The sequence below is a fragment of the Giraffa tippelskirchi genome, chromosome 2, assembly GCF_054371585.1.
Source record: "Giraffa tippelskirchi isolate mGirTip1 chromosome 2, T2T-mGirTip1v1.2.pri, whole genome shotgun sequence".
Lineage (NCBI taxonomy): Eukaryota > Metazoa > Chordata > Mammalia > Artiodactyla > Giraffidae > Giraffa > Giraffa tippelskirchi.
In genome coordinates this window covers 197,676,466-197,694,210 of record NC_137276.1, presented here as the reverse complement: position 1 = coordinate 197,694,210, position 17,745 = coordinate 197,676,466, and the positions used below count along the sequence as shown (strand labels likewise).

General features: G+C 34.8%; 1 long non-coding RNA gene across 1 annotated transcript in view; it reads right to left on the bottom strand.

Moving 5' to 3' along the window:
* Positions 1–791: 791 nt before the first annotated feature.
* LOC145530160 (uncharacterized) overlaps positions 792–17,745 on the bottom strand; it is a 295,811-nt gene continuing 278,857 nt past the window's right edge. Inside the window, exon 5 of the long non-coding RNA XR_014071496.1 lies at positions 792–3,784. This is a non-coding gene — a long non-coding RNA (uncharacterized LOC145530160). The remainder of the gene's footprint in view (positions 3,785–17,745) is intronic.

Sequence of the window (17,745 nt, the reverse complement as noted above, 5' to 3'; positions counted from 1 at the left end):
TACTCTGTTCATTTTCACTACTTAATCTAAAATATTGCTAAATATATGCTTTATTAAATATTTGACAACATATCTTGGCTTCCTGTCAGATTAGAATATAGGCTCCATCATCAGTTATGTTGTCTATACTGGTATTTAATGCCAGTATTTTCTGTCTCATCACATAGCTTTGCACTATCTGATGTTCACGGCTATCTCTGTGTCATGTCATTAAATTGCAATTTCTGTGTAATTAATAGATTTAGTTAATTTATTCCAAAATATTTATGAAATTTAAAATAATTTTTCAATGTTCATCAGCAGAATATCCTATTATTAAGAATTTTTCATTCAACAACTTATTTAGGGGCAGTCTAATAGAAATTGTGTGAATGTATATTTCTTTTTTAGAATATTTTCTCATCTCATATGACTGCATATTTACCAAATCTTCAAAGTTCATGTCGCATGCTACTTTTTATAGCTTTTCCTCACTTACCTCAATATATATACTTGTTACTCTTCTGATTCTCATAATCATGGTACCTCTCCCACTGCATAATATTTTCTATTATGTTTTATTTTACTGTCTCACTAGAAAGTTCTTAGAGAGTTAAGACAGCATCACATTCTCCTCTGTAGATATTACAAAAGAAAAAAAAAGAACACGTTTATGATGAAAACTCTCCAGAAAGTGGGCACTGAGGGAATGCACCTCAACATAAGAAAGGGTATAAATGGTAAGCCTACAACAACCATCATACTCAACAGTGAAAAGGTGAAATCATTTCCTCAGGAACAAGACACAGATGTTCACTCCTTTCACTTTTATTCAACAAAGATTTGGACATCTTAGGAATAGCAATCAGAGAAGAAAAAGAAATAAAGGGAATCCAAATTGGAAAAGAAGAAGTGAAATTGTAACATTTGCAGATGACATGTTACTATACATAGAAAAATCCAAAGATGCTACAGAAAACTACTAGAACCTATCAATAATTTTGGTAGAGTTGTAGGATACAAAATTAATACACAGAAATCTGTTACAATTCTATACATTAAAAACAAAGGATCAGAAAGAGCAACTCAAGAAACAATCCCATTTACCATTTCATCAAAAAGAATAAAATATCTAGGAATAATCCTATGTAAGTAGGCAAATGACTCATACTCTGAAAGCTATATGATGCTGATGAAAGAAATCAAAGATGACAAAAACAGGTGGAGAGATGTTTTTGAGTGGGAAGAATCAATATTGTTAAAATTACTATGCTACACAAGAGAATCTATAGATGCAATACAACCCATTTCAAATTACCAATGGCATTTTTCACATAACTAGAACAAATTATTTTTTATTTGTATGGAAACACCAATGATCTCAAATGACCAAAGAAATATTGAAATAAAATACCCAGAAATAAACCCATGCACCTATAGTCAGTTAATCTACAACACAGGAGGCAAAACTATACAATGGAAAAGAGACAGACTCTTCAATAAATGATGCTAATAAAGCTGGATAGTTGCATGTAATAAAATAAAATTAGAACATTCTTTAATACCACACACAAAATTATATTCAAAATTGATTAAAGACCCAAACATAAGACTGGATATTGTAAGAGTCTTAGAGGAAAATATAGGCAGAACACACAGTGACATAAATCACAGCAATATCTTTTCAATCTGTCTCATAGTAAAATGTAAATAAAACCAAAAATAAGCAAATGGAACCTAATTAAACTCAGAAACTTTTATACAGCAAAAGAAACCATAAACAAATTGAAAAGACAGCACACGAATTGGATAAAATTTTTGCAAACAATGTGACTGGCAAGGGATCAGTCTTCAAAATTTACAAACATCTCATGTGGCTCAATACAAAAAAATCCAAACAATCCAATAAAAAAAAAAATGGGCATGAGACTTAAATATATTTCTCCAAATTAACCACATGAATAGAAACCACTTTTCATAATTAGGCACATGAAAAGATTCTTGACGTTACTAACTATTAGAGAAATCAAATCAAAATGACAATGAGGTATCACTTTATACCAGTCAAAATGGTCATCATCAAACATTCTACAAACAATAAATGCTGGAGAGGCTGCAGAAAAAAGAGAATTCTCCTACACTGTTGGTGGAATGCAAATTGATACAGCTCTATGGAGAACAAAATGGAGGTTCCTTTTTAGTTCCTTAGAAACTAAAATAGAGCTACCATGTGATTGAGCAATCCCACTACGGGGAATATATTCAGGGGAAAATATAGTTCAAAAGGATACACGCACCCCAATATTCATGATAGTGCTATTTTACAGTATCCAAGATATGGAAGCAACCTAAATGTCCATGGACAGATGAACAGAAAAAGAAGATGTGTTAATTATATACAATAGAATATTACTCAGCCATTAGAAAGAATAAAATGACACTTGCATCTACATGAATGGGCCTGGAGATTACTATACTAAGTGAAGTAAGTCAGACAAAGGAAGACAACTATATTTAAAATAGATAACCAATAAGGACCTACTGTAGTGCACAGGGAAGTCTGCTCAATAATTTGTAATAATCTAAATGGGGAAAGAATTTGAAAAAAGAATATATACATATATATGTATAACTGAATCACTTTGCTGTACACCTGAAACTAACCCAACATTGTTAATCAACTACATGTCAGCATACTGGAGTGGGTAGCCTTTCCCTTCTGCAGGGGATCTTCTCAACCCAGGGATCAAACCCAGGTCTCTCATACACTGCAGGCGGATTCTTTACCAGCTGAGCCACAAGGGAAGCCCAAGAATGGACTGCTAAGAAGGCTTTAAAAATTTATGTTAATACTTCATAGTTCAATTATCAACATATTATACATAAATGTATATATACCCATGAAGAATCATTTTAGAAACAGACTATCATGTATAGATTCTATACAGGTGTTAGGAAACATATATCTATAATTCTTAAGGAAATGAAGAATATTAAGAGATTTAACAACTTAAAGATACTTAACAACAGAATAAAAGCTTAAACAGATGGAAAGTTACACTGAGACAGAAATGTCTGTCTCATCCCTCAAATCCCTTATTTCCTCTTCTTGATGAACCCATTGCTTGGTTACACTGCCTGGTATTGCTGGTGGTGGTCATGTGACTAAATTCAAAGCAAAAGAATGTTAGCAAACAGAACTGCATCACTTACATGGCCTACTTCATAAAACCTTTCCCATATAACCCCATTACATGCTTTTCCCTCATGCATCAGTTGATACTTACACTCAGGTAAACCATGGAGCTAAATTGCTAAAGATGGCATTATGTCCAGCAGCTTCAGCCCTTGAAACATTGTATGCAACATTTATATCTCCATCAACCTCCCTCACACCTAAACTTTGTTAATCTGGCCCTACACTGAATCATTCAGTTCAGTTCAGTTCAGTCACTCGGTCATGTCCGACCCTTTGCGACCCCATAGACTGCAGCACACCAGGCTTCCCTGTCCATCACCAACTCCCGGGGGCTACTCAAACTCATGTCCGTTGCGTTGGTGATGCCATCCAACCATCTCATCCTCTGTAGTTCCCTTCTTCTCCTGTCTTCAATCTTTCCAAGCGTCAGGGTCTTTTTCAGTGAGTCAGTTCTTCGAATCAGGTGACCAAAGTATTGGAGTTTCAGCTTCAGCATCAGTCCTTCCAATGAATATTCAGAACTGATTTCCTTTAGGATGGACTGGTTGGATCTCCTTGCAGTCCAAGGGACACTCAAGAATTTTCTCCAACACCACAGTTCAAAACCTGAATCATTGGATGAGCACAAAATAAACTTTTACTTTGTTATCAGGCCACTGAAATTTTAGTTTTCTTATTTTGGCAATTAGCCTCATTTAAAGTGATTGGGCTTCCCTGGTAGCTCAGATGGTAAAGAATCTGCCTGCGATGTGGGATACCCAGGTTCAATCCATGGGTCAGGAAGATGCCCTGGAGAAGAAATTTGCAACCCATTCCAGTATCCTTCCCTGGAGAATCCCATGGACAGAGGAGCCTGGCGGACAATGGGGTCATAAAGAGTCAGACACGATAGAGTGACTACCTGATGTGATGTGATGTACTATCTTTAAGAAGGTACTGTTATAAAATCTCTAATTTGTTTCTGGATTAGCTATCAATTGATTGACAGAAAACAAACAAATACAACAAGTTGGAAGACTATGGGACCTGGTTATTACTTTGTCAAACACCTGATAAAATTATCTTCTATAATAAATAGGAAGACACAGCATGTGCCTATTGAATTGTGGCTCTTAGGGAAATGGTTGGAAAGAACAGTAGTGTTATCTGTGTTCCTGATTTTTTTTTTTTTTTGTCTTTTAATGTATCAACCCAAAGAAACGTACTCTGGCAAAAATTGGCCATGGAGAAAGGAAATAGAAGAGCCCAGAAATGAAGGGACTTAAAGGCTTAAAAAGTCAATAGATAAAGAGTAAATGATGTTCAAGTCTCTTCAGTGTGCTTTTCAGAATGCTAGGTATTGCTCTGTGGTACTGCAAGCCTATGTTTTCTTTATAGGTAATAAATAAGTTAGACTTTTGGGTCAAATAAATACAGAAAGTAATACATGCCTCAAATTTAAAAGCAAAAATGAGGCATGATTTCCATATGTGTTAGTTTTTGTTCACTGCAAAATAAATTACCATTGCCACAATAGCTTAAAAAGTATTCAGGTATTAGTTCTTAGTCCTCTAGGTCAGAAATCCAACATGATGTTCTGGGTTCTCTGCCCATGATACTGCCAGAAGGTATAAAAACATTGACTAATATTTTTTGTGTGCAATGAGAGTTTTTGAGGTTTACTCTCTTAGCAACTATCTAATATGAAATAAAATAAAATATTACTGACTGTAGTCACCATGTGGTACATTACATCCCAATAGTTATTTACTTTATAACTGGACGTTCATACTGTTGACCCCTTCACTCATTTTACCCAGTTCCCAACCATCCTCCCCTCTGACAACCACCAGTCTATTCTTTGTATATATGGGTTTGTTATTGTTTGTTTTGCCTTCTAAATAAAATATCAAAAAGCAACTGAATGTTTCTCTCCACATGGTGAGTAAATATTTTTTAAATAAAATAACACTAAAGCAGAGGTGATATTTTGATGGAGATCTAGATGTATCTTGAATCTGTGATTTCTACTCTAGATAACAAATGTCTTCCTCTATAAAGATTTTTGTTACTGCCCAACATTCTTGCTAATCTTTTTGATCAATGAAAGGAAATGATATCACAGGATGTATTATGAATCTTCAAGGCTTGAATATTTGACTAACGATTTGTTATCAATGTATAGTTGGTATGGCATCCAAATTAAGCTACTAATATTTTAGTTAAAGGCTAATAAGGATACAGTTCACTTAATGTATGCAAAGAGAACAGTGAGCTACAATGAAAACTTAACATCTTGCCTACAATATTCTCAAAATTATTCATATGATACCAACAAACACTAAGAGTCTATATACTGGTACTGTAAATAAGTACAGTTTATATGGTTATTTTAAATGTATCTATGATTAGTCTTTTAAATGCAGATTAACTTCTCTTAAATTACCTATTGGCACCATAGCAAACATGCTGAAAATTCAAAGAGAGAATTCAGAATAAATTAAAAGTTGAAGTATTTTACATACCATTCCTATCTTTTATATCTTAGGACTGTTACTCATATTCAGCTGACAGAGGGAAAAATGAGGTGTAAGAAGGGTGACTTGCCAGGCTTTATTAAGGTGAAGTATGTGGAATGCATTGCTCCATTCAGGCACTCACGTTTCCTTAGCTCACTCATCTGGCATGATTCCATTTTTATGTCCTAAACTCTATCGAATGAGTGAATGCATGACTGCTGTATCAGGAAGTCTGTGCAAAATACATGACTTCAGCAAATCTTTGACAAGCACCATTCATTAATCTTTGTTTCATAATTCTCACCAGTATGCACACCCTGACTTTCTGTCCCTATCTGCAAGTAAATTGGTTTTTAAAAAAATGAAGAGGTCAGCAGAAGATGTTGGAGTACACATTTTTCTGTTGAAACCAATCAGTAGACCTGGGCAGCAATGTTAATGGTTAAAGTTAGTAGAACTTATCCATATTTCAACTGAATCATTAATTTATATTAGCAATAATATTGTTTGGATGCCCACTTAACAATAAAAATAAACAAATCTACAGAAAAGATATGAAAAATGTTTAGCCTACAGACTTTTATGGTCTTAAAATATAGTTATGTAAAACCGTTCAACTGTAGTGAAATGTTAGGAGCAATATCTGGTTTTCAGATCCAAATTAAAAAAAAAAAAACAGTTTAATTAGAGTTATTTTCCCTATAACAATGAATTAGGTTAACTTGAACAAATTTTTATAATGAAAATAAGTAGAAAATTTAGAAAATATATACCAAAATATGTTATAATATATACAGCTACATGGTTATAAGCAGAAGCAGAATTGAAATATGAAAGAAAAAAGAATTCTACAAATATTTGGTGACTTTTTTCTATCTTATGAGGTTTAGAATTTGAAAGAAACTTTAATCACATGGCTAAGAGGACAAAAATTGAAATTTATGACCTACCAAGAAGTAAGAGCACTGATAAACCCAGTAGGCACTATGAAAGAAAGGCAATGTTTTGCACCTTAGGTGTACAGGTTAGCTGGAAACAAATCATCCTAAAACTGAAGCACAGCTTCAAATTATTTCAAAACTAGATTGGATTAAGTTGATTTGAGATTGCTGTTGGCCTTAGCCCTCTGGGAGAAGAAAATAAAAACGTGAAAATCTAAAATTATTTTGGAACTTTCCAACACTTAATCAAAAATAACTGCATATATAGAGCTAGACAGTTTGATATTAGAGAGCGATTCATAGGGAATGTAGATGAGGAAAGTATTTCATGTATTAAACCAATAAAATTCTGCTTAAAATGTTGAAAAAATCCTAGAGGAGTTTTATAATCCTGGCAGAAGTCTTAATCTTTCAAAAAGAAACAAATGAAATTTCTAGAGGTGAAATATACAATAACAGAAACTAAGACTGTGAAGGATGAAATTAATAGATTAGTCAAAGCTGGAAAAAATAGAAAATGAGAATATACAACAGAAGAAGTGCTGAGAAAAAAGATTGAAGAGATTGAAAGAATGCATAAAAATGTACAAGAGACATGGAGGTTTTAGTGAAATGTCTATCATATATTTCAACTGGAGTCTCAGAGAAGACAGAATAAAAATTTAAAAGATGTAATATTTGAAGACATAGTGGTTGAGAATTATCAAAATTTTGCTAAGTGATACCAATCAGAATGAGCTCAGTAGATAAATGCAAAACAAATCATGCCTAGATGAAGTATGGTAATTTTGTTGAAAACCAGAGTAAAGGGATGGAAAATGTTAAAGAATTTTCACCAAAGAATACAAAAGCAAAACTAAGTCTGATAGCTGAATCTTATATTGGAATCAAAGATACTAGAATAGTCCACCTTCTATTTTATGATCTGTAATACCATTTCTTATATTTTAATAAATAAGTTTATTTGTACTTGAGCACTAATACCATAATGTTTTATTTAATAAAACTATTTAATATATCCTCTCCCTCCTTGAACTTCTTTTATAGGAAAAATTTGCTTACACAAGGTTCTTCGTTCTAATATCAATGTCCACAAAATAGCTGGTTACTATTTCATTGACACTGAACTAAACCTCTAAGTCAATGTGTGGAATACAAATATCTTCATAATACTGACTTTTCCAATGGCTTATATAGATATTTAATTTATTACAATATAGCTCTTGTACAACTTTTGCTGGATTTATTTCTAAACAGTGTTTATTGATTTTTAAATATTGCAATGCTTTATTTTTAAATTCAATTTTTGACATTTTATTAATAAAAAGGAATGCATCCAAGCTCTTCTCATTGATCTTATAACTAGAACTTGGACTATAAAATTTTTGTTTCAGTTAACTTTCACTCAGGATAACTATTATATACTTATCATTTTGGTCAACCGTGTATTCTTAAAAGTAAATCTTAGAGATATTTTGAAGTCTCTTCTTTTTCTCTTAGACTATTTGATTAGCTTCTCTCAGGTAAGTAGGGGCAAAGACCTGCCTAAGATAACTTTCAACTAGATATTTAGCTTATAGTTCGAGCAGTACATAATAGAGTCAATTTTGATGTCAAGTATATTTGACAGCAGACTATGTTTAGGAAATCCCAGGAGAGAGTTGGATTTTTTTAGGCAAAAAAAAAAAGAAAAGTGTCCCAAACATATTCTGAATTTTAGTATTTTTTTAGTTTTACCCAACTGGGAGAAAAAAAAAAATACTTTTTCCAAAGTTCCAACTTTAAGAATTTTCTGATTTAACCTACTATTCAGGCCTTGCCTCATATGTAGTACTCAGGCAATTAGAAGCTCCCTGCTACCTTAGACCAAGGTTCAACAGATGTTTCTAAAACAATTTAGTGTTTTGCTTGTTTTTAATAGCTCTTGACTTGCATTTCTTGTATGTTTGGTGATTCTTAACAATTCCCTTACTTTTGTAGCAGCATACCTTTTTTTTTAAGGCATAAATTATTATAATTTATCCAGCATAATTTTTATCACATATAAGAAAGTTTTATCTTAACGTGTGATCTGCTTAAAGGAGAAACATGATCATCTCAAGTTTATAGATTTTTTGAGCTAGATGATTGAATTAGAACATAAATTTAGTTGAAATTTTCAATTATAGAAATTTTAGACCCTTATTGAACTGCATTTCTTCTTAACAAAACAATTTTATTCCCCTTAGGACCACAGATATATTTGTAAAACCCAGCTACTTTCCCTTTCCTTGACATTGTAAAAAGCCATTTATCTTGTTTTTTTTTTTTAAGTTTTTATTTTGTATAGGAGTATAGCCGATTAGCAAAAAGAGACGTTGTGATAGTTTCAGGTGCCATTTACCTTCTAATTGTCACTCCTGCTTTTTTTTTTTTTTTAGTTTAGATACTGCATTTCAATTTTATTATATGGAAATTTTTTCTGAATGAAATAACTTTCTAATGTGTATTAAGTATTAATAGAAAATGGACTCAATAAATAGAATTTTACTATTTGGGGTAGAATACTACAATTATTTAATATATCAAAGAATACTTTTTCCCAAATAGAAATAATGTACAAATAAAGAGACTACGTGTGGTGAATTTGCCAAGTTTTTCATGATTCTTTTGTTGCACAGAATAAAAATAATCCAAGTTCTTGCATTGTGCTTGGACATTCCAGTGAGTAATATTATCTCTTCCATTTTGTCTTCGGACTCCAGTGTATCTTTTATGTTAATTTATCATGTTTAATAGGTGAGAGGTTTGTGTTTGCCTTAGAAAAGGACTGATAAAATTTACATTGTACAATACTCAAGAGATGATGATGAAATGTTTTCCTTTGTTCCTTTTTTCTGTTACCAGTGTCCTGAAATGTATTATCCATAAAACTCCACACAGAAAGACTGCCCAAGAGATCATACAGTTCTTCATAGAATAGTAATCTGTTATATACTACAAGCTTACGGTTATTGAATGCCTTTAATTATTAAGACTATGCCTAAGTAAAATAGATTTAGAATGTTGATATTACAGTTACATTTAAAACACAGAGGAAACTAAGAATATAATGTACTATCTAAACTTTCTGAAATTCACTAAATTATGATACACTGAAATTCTATTGGAAAACTAACAAAAATACATGTACCAATCTTTATTGACAAGATATTTAAGTAGATACTTTTGATGTTTAAAACATTTCATTATTAGTTATGGCTTTTATGTCTTCAAGTAGAACTTTTTAAAACATCTTTTCAGATAAACTGATATTCTTTTTTTGGGTGGACACAATAAAAACAATAAATGACAAAGTATGACTTATGTGCTGATAATGGGTTACATTTTATAGCTCTATATACTTCACAAAACACTAAACTTTTTGCATTACCCATCACAGTTAATATATTCACTGCTCTGCTGCTTAGTTGCTTCAGTCATGTCCAACTCTTTGTGACCCCATGAACCATAGCCCTCTAGACTCCTCTGTCCATGAGATTCTCCAGGCAAGAATACTGGAGTAGGTTGCCATGCCCTCCTCTAGATGATCTTCCTGACCCAGGAATCAAACCCTTGTCTTCTGTGTCTCCTGTATTGCAGGCGCATTCTTTACCACTGAGCAGCCCAATATCCTAAATAATAGACTCCCAGACATTTTTGCAGCCTGCTGGTGGTAGTGGATATATATAAAAGTAGGTTGGTCTGCTATTCCCCACCTTTCTATTCCACCCTATAGAGGAGGTCAGTCACCCAGAAGTGACCTTTACAGAACATAAAGCATGCAAGCTGACTCAGTGTAGATGAAAAATGAAGGTATTACCTAAGCATAGACACCTCTTCACTTTTGCATACTAAATATCAAATAAAACTCCAAAACTGTGCAGATAGGATATCCATATCCATATAGAGCTATAAAGGTATATATCTATACTCATCGACCTATCTACCTGGAGGTACTTGAAGTAAAATGATATATTTCTATACCTTAAATCCTGTAGAAATATAGTCTAAAAATTCTTAATGCTGCTTAATTTTAAATATAATGAAACAGCCTGCATCCCACACATGGTCTAGAGTTCACTCAGTATTTGCCATTGCTATTTTAATTCACTTTTGTACTGTCTATTCTAGTCAGTTTCTTGCCATTTTGTGGATAAAATAAACATACTTAATTTTAATATATCATTAAAAAAATAAAGGTACCAGTAAGTATTACAATCACTCTGCTGTTTCAATACCTAAGTTGCACTCTCAATCATGTGATTAAGAGCACTTTAAGTAAAAATTATTTTAGTCTATAATCGATGGGAATTATCAATCATAGACTGTGATGTAATATCTAAATATTACAGTTTTACAATTTCATTTTAGCCAACAGAAAGCCTTTGGAATTATTTAACTTAAGATATCTGTAGATTTATATTAAAGACATACTTGAGATCATCTACTTCACAATGTAATAGCCTTTAGAAAGGAAATATCTAAATTAGAGTTTTTCCATAATATTATTAAATGAAAACAAATAATGATCAAAATTCAATGTTATCAGAGTAGAGGATAAAAAATATATAATTTATCCACAATGCACAACTTGAATCTTTCCACCTGTACATTCTTTAAGTTATACTTAGAAATAAATATTCATTAGGAATTCAAATATAATTTAATATATACAAATACTATATTTACAAAAAATGAGACAGGATATTTTTGAATTTGTGAATTTAATCTTATCTGGACTTACAGATAAGTAAATTAAAATCATTCATTAATCAGAAATTAATCCAACTGTTACAACAGATTGGTGAGCTGCTCTTTATTAGAAAAAAAATTCATTGGAATTTTGTTTTAAAAACAAGTATTTTTTTTTTTCAAGTTCAAGTGATGCATTGGGACTCTGTATCTATCTTTATGAGAGCAAGTTTGTTTACATAAATATTAAAAATATGCTTGCAATTAAATCAAATTGCCAACATCCAGTGGATCATCAAAAAACCAAGAGAATTCCAGAAAAACATCTACTTCTGTTTTATGGACTATGCCAAAGTCTTTGACAGTGTGGATAACAACAACCTGTGGAAAATTCTTAAAGAGATGGGAATACCACACCACCTGACTTGCCTCCTGAGAAATCTGTATGGAGGTCAGGAAGCAACAATTAGGACTGGACATGGAAAAACAGACTGTTGCCAAATCGGGAAAGAAGTAAGTCAAGGCTGTATACTGTCATCCTGCTTATTTAACTTACATGCAGAGTACATCATAAGAAATGCTGGGCTAGATGAAACACAAGTTGGAATCAAGATTGCCAGGAGAAATATCAATAATCTCAGATATGCAGATGACACCATCCTTATGGCAGAAAGCGAAAAAGAACTAAAGAGCCTCTTGATGAAAGTGAAAGAGGAGAGCGAAAAAGTTGGCTTAAAGTTCAACATTCAGAGAACTAAGATCATGGCATCTGGTCCCATCACTTCATGGCAAATAGATGGGAAAACAGTGGAAACAGTGGCAGACTTTATTTTGGGGGGCTCCAAAATCACTGCAGATAGTGACTGCAGCCATGAAATTAAAACATGCTTGCTCTTCAGAAGGAAAGCTATGACCAAACTAGAGAGCCCATTAAAAAGCAGAGACATTACTATGCCAACAAAGGTCTGTCTAGTCAAAGCTATGGTTTTTCCAGTAGTTATATATATGAATATGAGAGTTGGACAATAAAGAAAGCTGAGCACCAAAGAATTGATGCTTTTGAACTATGATGTTGGAGAAGACTCTTGAGAGTGCCTTGGACAGTAAGGAGATTCAATCAGTCCATCCTAAAGGAAATCAGTCCTGAATGTTCATTGGAAGGATTGATGGTGAAACTGAAACTGCAATACTTTGGTCACCTGATGCGAAGAACTGACTTGTTTGAAAAGACCCTGATGCTGGGAAAGATTGAAGGTGGAAGGAGAAGGGGATGACAGGGGATGAGAGGGTTGGATGGACTCAATGGACATGAGTTTGAGTAAACTCTGGGAGTTGTTAATGAACAGGGAAACCTGGCGTACAGCAGTCCTTGGGGGTCACAAAAAGTTGGACACACTGAACTGAAATTGAAGAAAGTGGAGAAAACCACTAGACCATTCAGGTATGACCTAAGTCAGTGAGAAATAGATTTAAAGGATTAGATCTGATAGACAAAATACCTGATGAACTATGGATAGAGGTTCGCGACATTCTACAGGTGACAGGAATCAACACCACCCCCAAGAAAAAGAAATGCAAAAAAGCAAAATGGCTGTCTGAGGAGGCCTTACAAATAACTGGGAAAAGAAGAGAAGCGAAAAGCAAAGGATAAAAGGAAAGATATACCCATTTGAATGCAGAGTTCCAAAGAATAACAAGGAGAGATAAGAAAGCCTTCCTCAGTGATCAGTGCAAAGAATTAGAGAAAAACAATAGAATAGGAAAGACTAGAGATCTTTACAAGAAAATTAGAGATACCAAGGGAACATTTCATGCAAAGATGGGCTCAATAAAGGACATAAATGGTATGGACCTGACAGAAGCAGAAGATATTAAGAAGAGGTAGCAAGAATACACAGAAGAATTGTACGAAAAAGTTCTTCATGACTCACACAATCACGATGGTGTGATCACTCATCTAGAGCCTGACATCCTGGAATGTGAAGTCAAATGGGCCTTAGGAAGCATCACTACGAACAAAGCTAGTGGAGGTGTTGGAGTTCCAGTTGAGCTATTTCAAATCCTAAAAGATGACGCTGTCAAAGTGCAGCACTCAATATGCCAGCAAATATGGAAAACTCAGCAGTGGCCACAGGACTGGAAAAGGTCAGTTTTCATTCCAATCCCAAAGAAAGACAATGCCAAAAAATGCTCAAACTGCCTCACAATTGCTCTCATCGCACACGCTAGTAAAGTAATGCTAAAATTCTCCAAGCCAGGCTTCAGCAATACGTGAACTTCCAGATGTTCAGGCTCGTTTTAGAAAGGCAGAGGAACCAGAGATCAAATTGCCAACATCCGATGGGTCATCAAAAAAGCAAGAGAGTTGCAGAAAAACATCTATTTCTGCTTTATTGACTATGCCAAAGCCTTTGACTGTGTGGATCAGAATAAACTGGAAAATTCTGAAAGAGATGGGAATACCAGACCATCTGACATGTCTCTTGAGAAACCTGCATGCAGGTCAGGAAGCAACAGTTAGAACTGGACATGGAACAACAGACTGGTTCCAAATAGGAAAAGGAGTACATCAAGGCTGTATATTGTCACCCTGCTTATTTAACTTCTATACAGAGTGCATCATGAGAAACGTTGGGCTGGAGGAAGCACAAGCTGGAATCAAGATTGCCGGGAGAAATATCAATAACCTCAGATATGCATATGACAACACCCTTATGGCAGAAAATGAAGAACTAAAGAGCCTCTTGATACAAGTGAAAGAGGAGACTCAAAAAGTTGGCTTAAAGCTCAACATTCAAAAAACTATGGTCATGGCATCCGGTCCCATCACTTCATGACAGATAGATGGGGAATCAGTGGAAACAGTGGCTGAGTTTATTTTTCTGGGCTCCAAAATCACTGTAGATGGTGACTGCAGCCATGAAATTAAAAGATGCTTACTCCTTGGAAGGAAGGTTATGGCCAACCTAGATAGCACATTTAAAAGCTGAGACATTACTTTGCAACAAAGGTCCGTCTAGTCAAGGCTATGGTTTTTCCAGTGGTCATGTATGGATGTGAGAGTTCGACTATAAAGGAAGCCGAGCACCAAAGAATTGATGCTTTTGAACTGTGGTGTTGGAGAAGACTCTTGAGAGTCCCTTGGACTGCATGGAGATCCAACCAGTCCATCCTAAAGGAGATCGGTCCTGGGTGTTGATTGGAAGGACTAATGTTGAAGTTGAAACTCCAATACTTTGGCCACCTGATACAAAGAGCTGACTCCTTGGAAAAGACCCTGATGCTGGGAAAGATTGAGGGCAGGAGGAGAAGGGGACGACAGAGGATGAGATGGTTGGATGGCATCACCAACTCGATGGACGTGGGTTTGGGTGGACTCCGGGAGTTGGTGATGGACAGGGAGGCCTGGCCTGCTGCGGTCCTTGGGGTCGCAAAGAGTCAGACACGACTGATCGACTGAACTGAACTGAACTGAACTGACTGAACTGAAAAATCACACTGTAACACAGTAAGTATACAGTTTTCTGTTTTGGTGATTATAGATGAAAAACATAGGCTGTCCTGAAATCTTTAAGTGGAATTTAACCCAAAGGCAGAGCATCAATTAAACAGCCCCTTCCTGATTATTATTTAGTAACAGCAGAATGTAAAAACCCAAGCTGTGCATGTGTGAAATATTCGGATATATCTTCTCTCATTTACTCTCATGATATTTATACTGAGAGAAGAACAGACTAATAAACAATGACAGGATTGGAGAGGGAGTTCTTGTCTCCCCTCTGACCTGCAGTGTCTTACAGACTTCTTCCTTCAGGAAGAGATGTCTGTAGGACTCCAACACAAGTGCAAGGGCAATATGGAAAGAAGAAAAAGAGAAGTAAACTTCTTTCTCCCTTGTTAGAGAGTTTAGCTGAAGCACCTAAACTTGACAGATCATACCATTTTACAAAACCTTTGCCTTTCAAGCTATTAAGGAACTGATAAAAGATAAAGGTTAATAAACTCTTCTTGCTCACTTCAAGGAGACAATTACTTCTCCCTCTCACTTGTAAAATCTGTTTTCTCTTATATATTTCTTAAATCTGTCTCATTTTCTCTATTCTATTACCACCGCCTTAAGGTAGACTACTGTCAACTTTTGCATGGGTTATTACAGCAGCCTCCCTGCCTGCAGTCCTAAACTGTTCAATTTATCTCTCTCAAAAATGCCAGAGTAATGCATCCTAAAATTCAAGCCATCATAAAATCTACTGTCCTCACTTCTAATGCAAAGTTCAAACTCTTTACTATGAAGTGCCCTGCACTGAATGTGATACGAGCTACTGAAATATTTGCTTAGACAATAAATGGAAGACTAATGAACAAAGAAGTGAAGAAGACAAGGCACTATCTAATCAGAGCCCAACCTACTTTTCCTTCATCTCATACTCTTTTTCTCTTTTTTTTTTTTGCCTTTTTATTTATTGTCTTTGTCTCATATTTTTGTTGTATATTTTTGCCATTCATATTCGCGCCCTACATAGAATGACCCCTTCCCCCTTTGCCTTACTAACATCTGCTACTGCTAAGTCACTTCAGTCGTGTCCGACCCCATAGACGGCAGCCCACCAGGCTCCCCTGTCCCTGGGATTCTCCAGGCAAGAACACTGGAGTGGGTTGCCATTTCCTTCTCCAATGCATGAAAGTGAAAAGTGAAAGTGAAGTCACTCAGTCGTGTCCAACTCATAGCAACCCCATGGACTGCAGCCTACCAGGCTCCTCCGTCCATGGGATTTTCCAGGCCAAGAGTACTGGAGTGGGTTACCATTGCCTTCTCCGCTTACTAACATCTAGTCATCTCTTAAAATTCAGCTCAGAGTCACTTCCTCCCTCTCCCCAAAGCATTTCAGCTATCAGAAACCTCCTCCCATATGATTCCAGATTAGCCAAGATACACATCTATTTTTGTCTCTATAGCTCCACTGCATTTTGGTCACTTATTTTCATGTCTGTCTCTTTACCTAGATGTACTTCCTTGAGGACAGGACTGTATCATTTACAAATATCTTTGCTTCCTAATATGAAATCCAGTCTCACCCTCATACATAGTCATTAACTCATATATGCTTATGAAAGGAATGCATGATTGGATAACTTAACTAATACTGAATGGTAATTACACTTTCCCAATCTGTGTCTGTATGGGGGAGGAGGAATTATTAATGAATATAATTGTTTTCCTTTTTAATTTGTCACAGTTATATTAGTAAACATATTTTACTGAAATATATATTAAACTGAAATTTATTTTATGGTATATTCTATAAATGTTATCACTTATTTGCTTCTGTTAAGAAAATACCAAAGAGGTTGAACAAGTTACAAATATAATTTAAGGGCAAGTGCTGCTATTATCTTGCTATGCTTTATTTAAATGTTTCTTTACTGATTTAAACATTTGACTGGAATTGTGATTTTGTATTGAATATCATACATATATTTGCTCAACAAAGTTGCTTTAGATTGTGTCATAGAATTAATTATTATATTTTAGCATGCTGATAAATTGCCTTCTTGAGTCATTTATGATGTATTAAGGTGCTGTTGTATACATTGGGGATAGGGAAACTAATAAGATAAATAAATCCACATCATATTGGATATATTTTGCAAAGTGAAACGGCAATAAGATACGCAAAGAAAAAAAGTAATAGTCACTCAGATGGTGATAAATTACCAGAAGGAAACAGAGTATGACAGATGTAGTAGTGGGACCATTTTAGCTAGCATAGTCAGAAAAGTGCTCTTTGGACAGCAGGACCATCCCCTGAGAAATAAATGACAAAATGAGATAGCTATAAGAAGGTGTCCAAGAAGAGCCTTTCAGGCAATGAAAGACGGCATATGGAGTCTTAGTTACAAATAGACTTTGTGATGCATATAACAGAAATGTTAGTGTGACTGAAATGTGTGAATCAAGAGGGGAGTGGTAAGGGAAGACCTGGAAAGGTAAATACAAGTTATCATGAATATTTAGATTGCATTATTATTCCAGGACAAGCCATTGGAAAGTCTTCATCAGGGAAACAATAATAAAATAGTCCAAAGAACTTGCTATTGGTTTAGATATGAGATACGGAGACCATAAAGGCATAAATGATGATTCCCAGTTTCTTGGCTTGAGAAACTGGGTGAGTGGGAAGTGTCTAGTCAGCTCAAACTGTTATAATGAAATGCTATAGATTGGGTGACTTAAACAACAGAAATGTATTTTCCTAAGGTTCCAGAGCCTGAACGTTCAAGATCAGGGTACCAACATGAGTTGGTTCTAATGGGTGCCCTTTCCTTGGCTTCCAATATAAGCTTCCTTCTGTGCACTCATACTCCTGATGACTGTGTTCTCACATGGTGGAAAGAGGATGATCTGGTGTCTCTT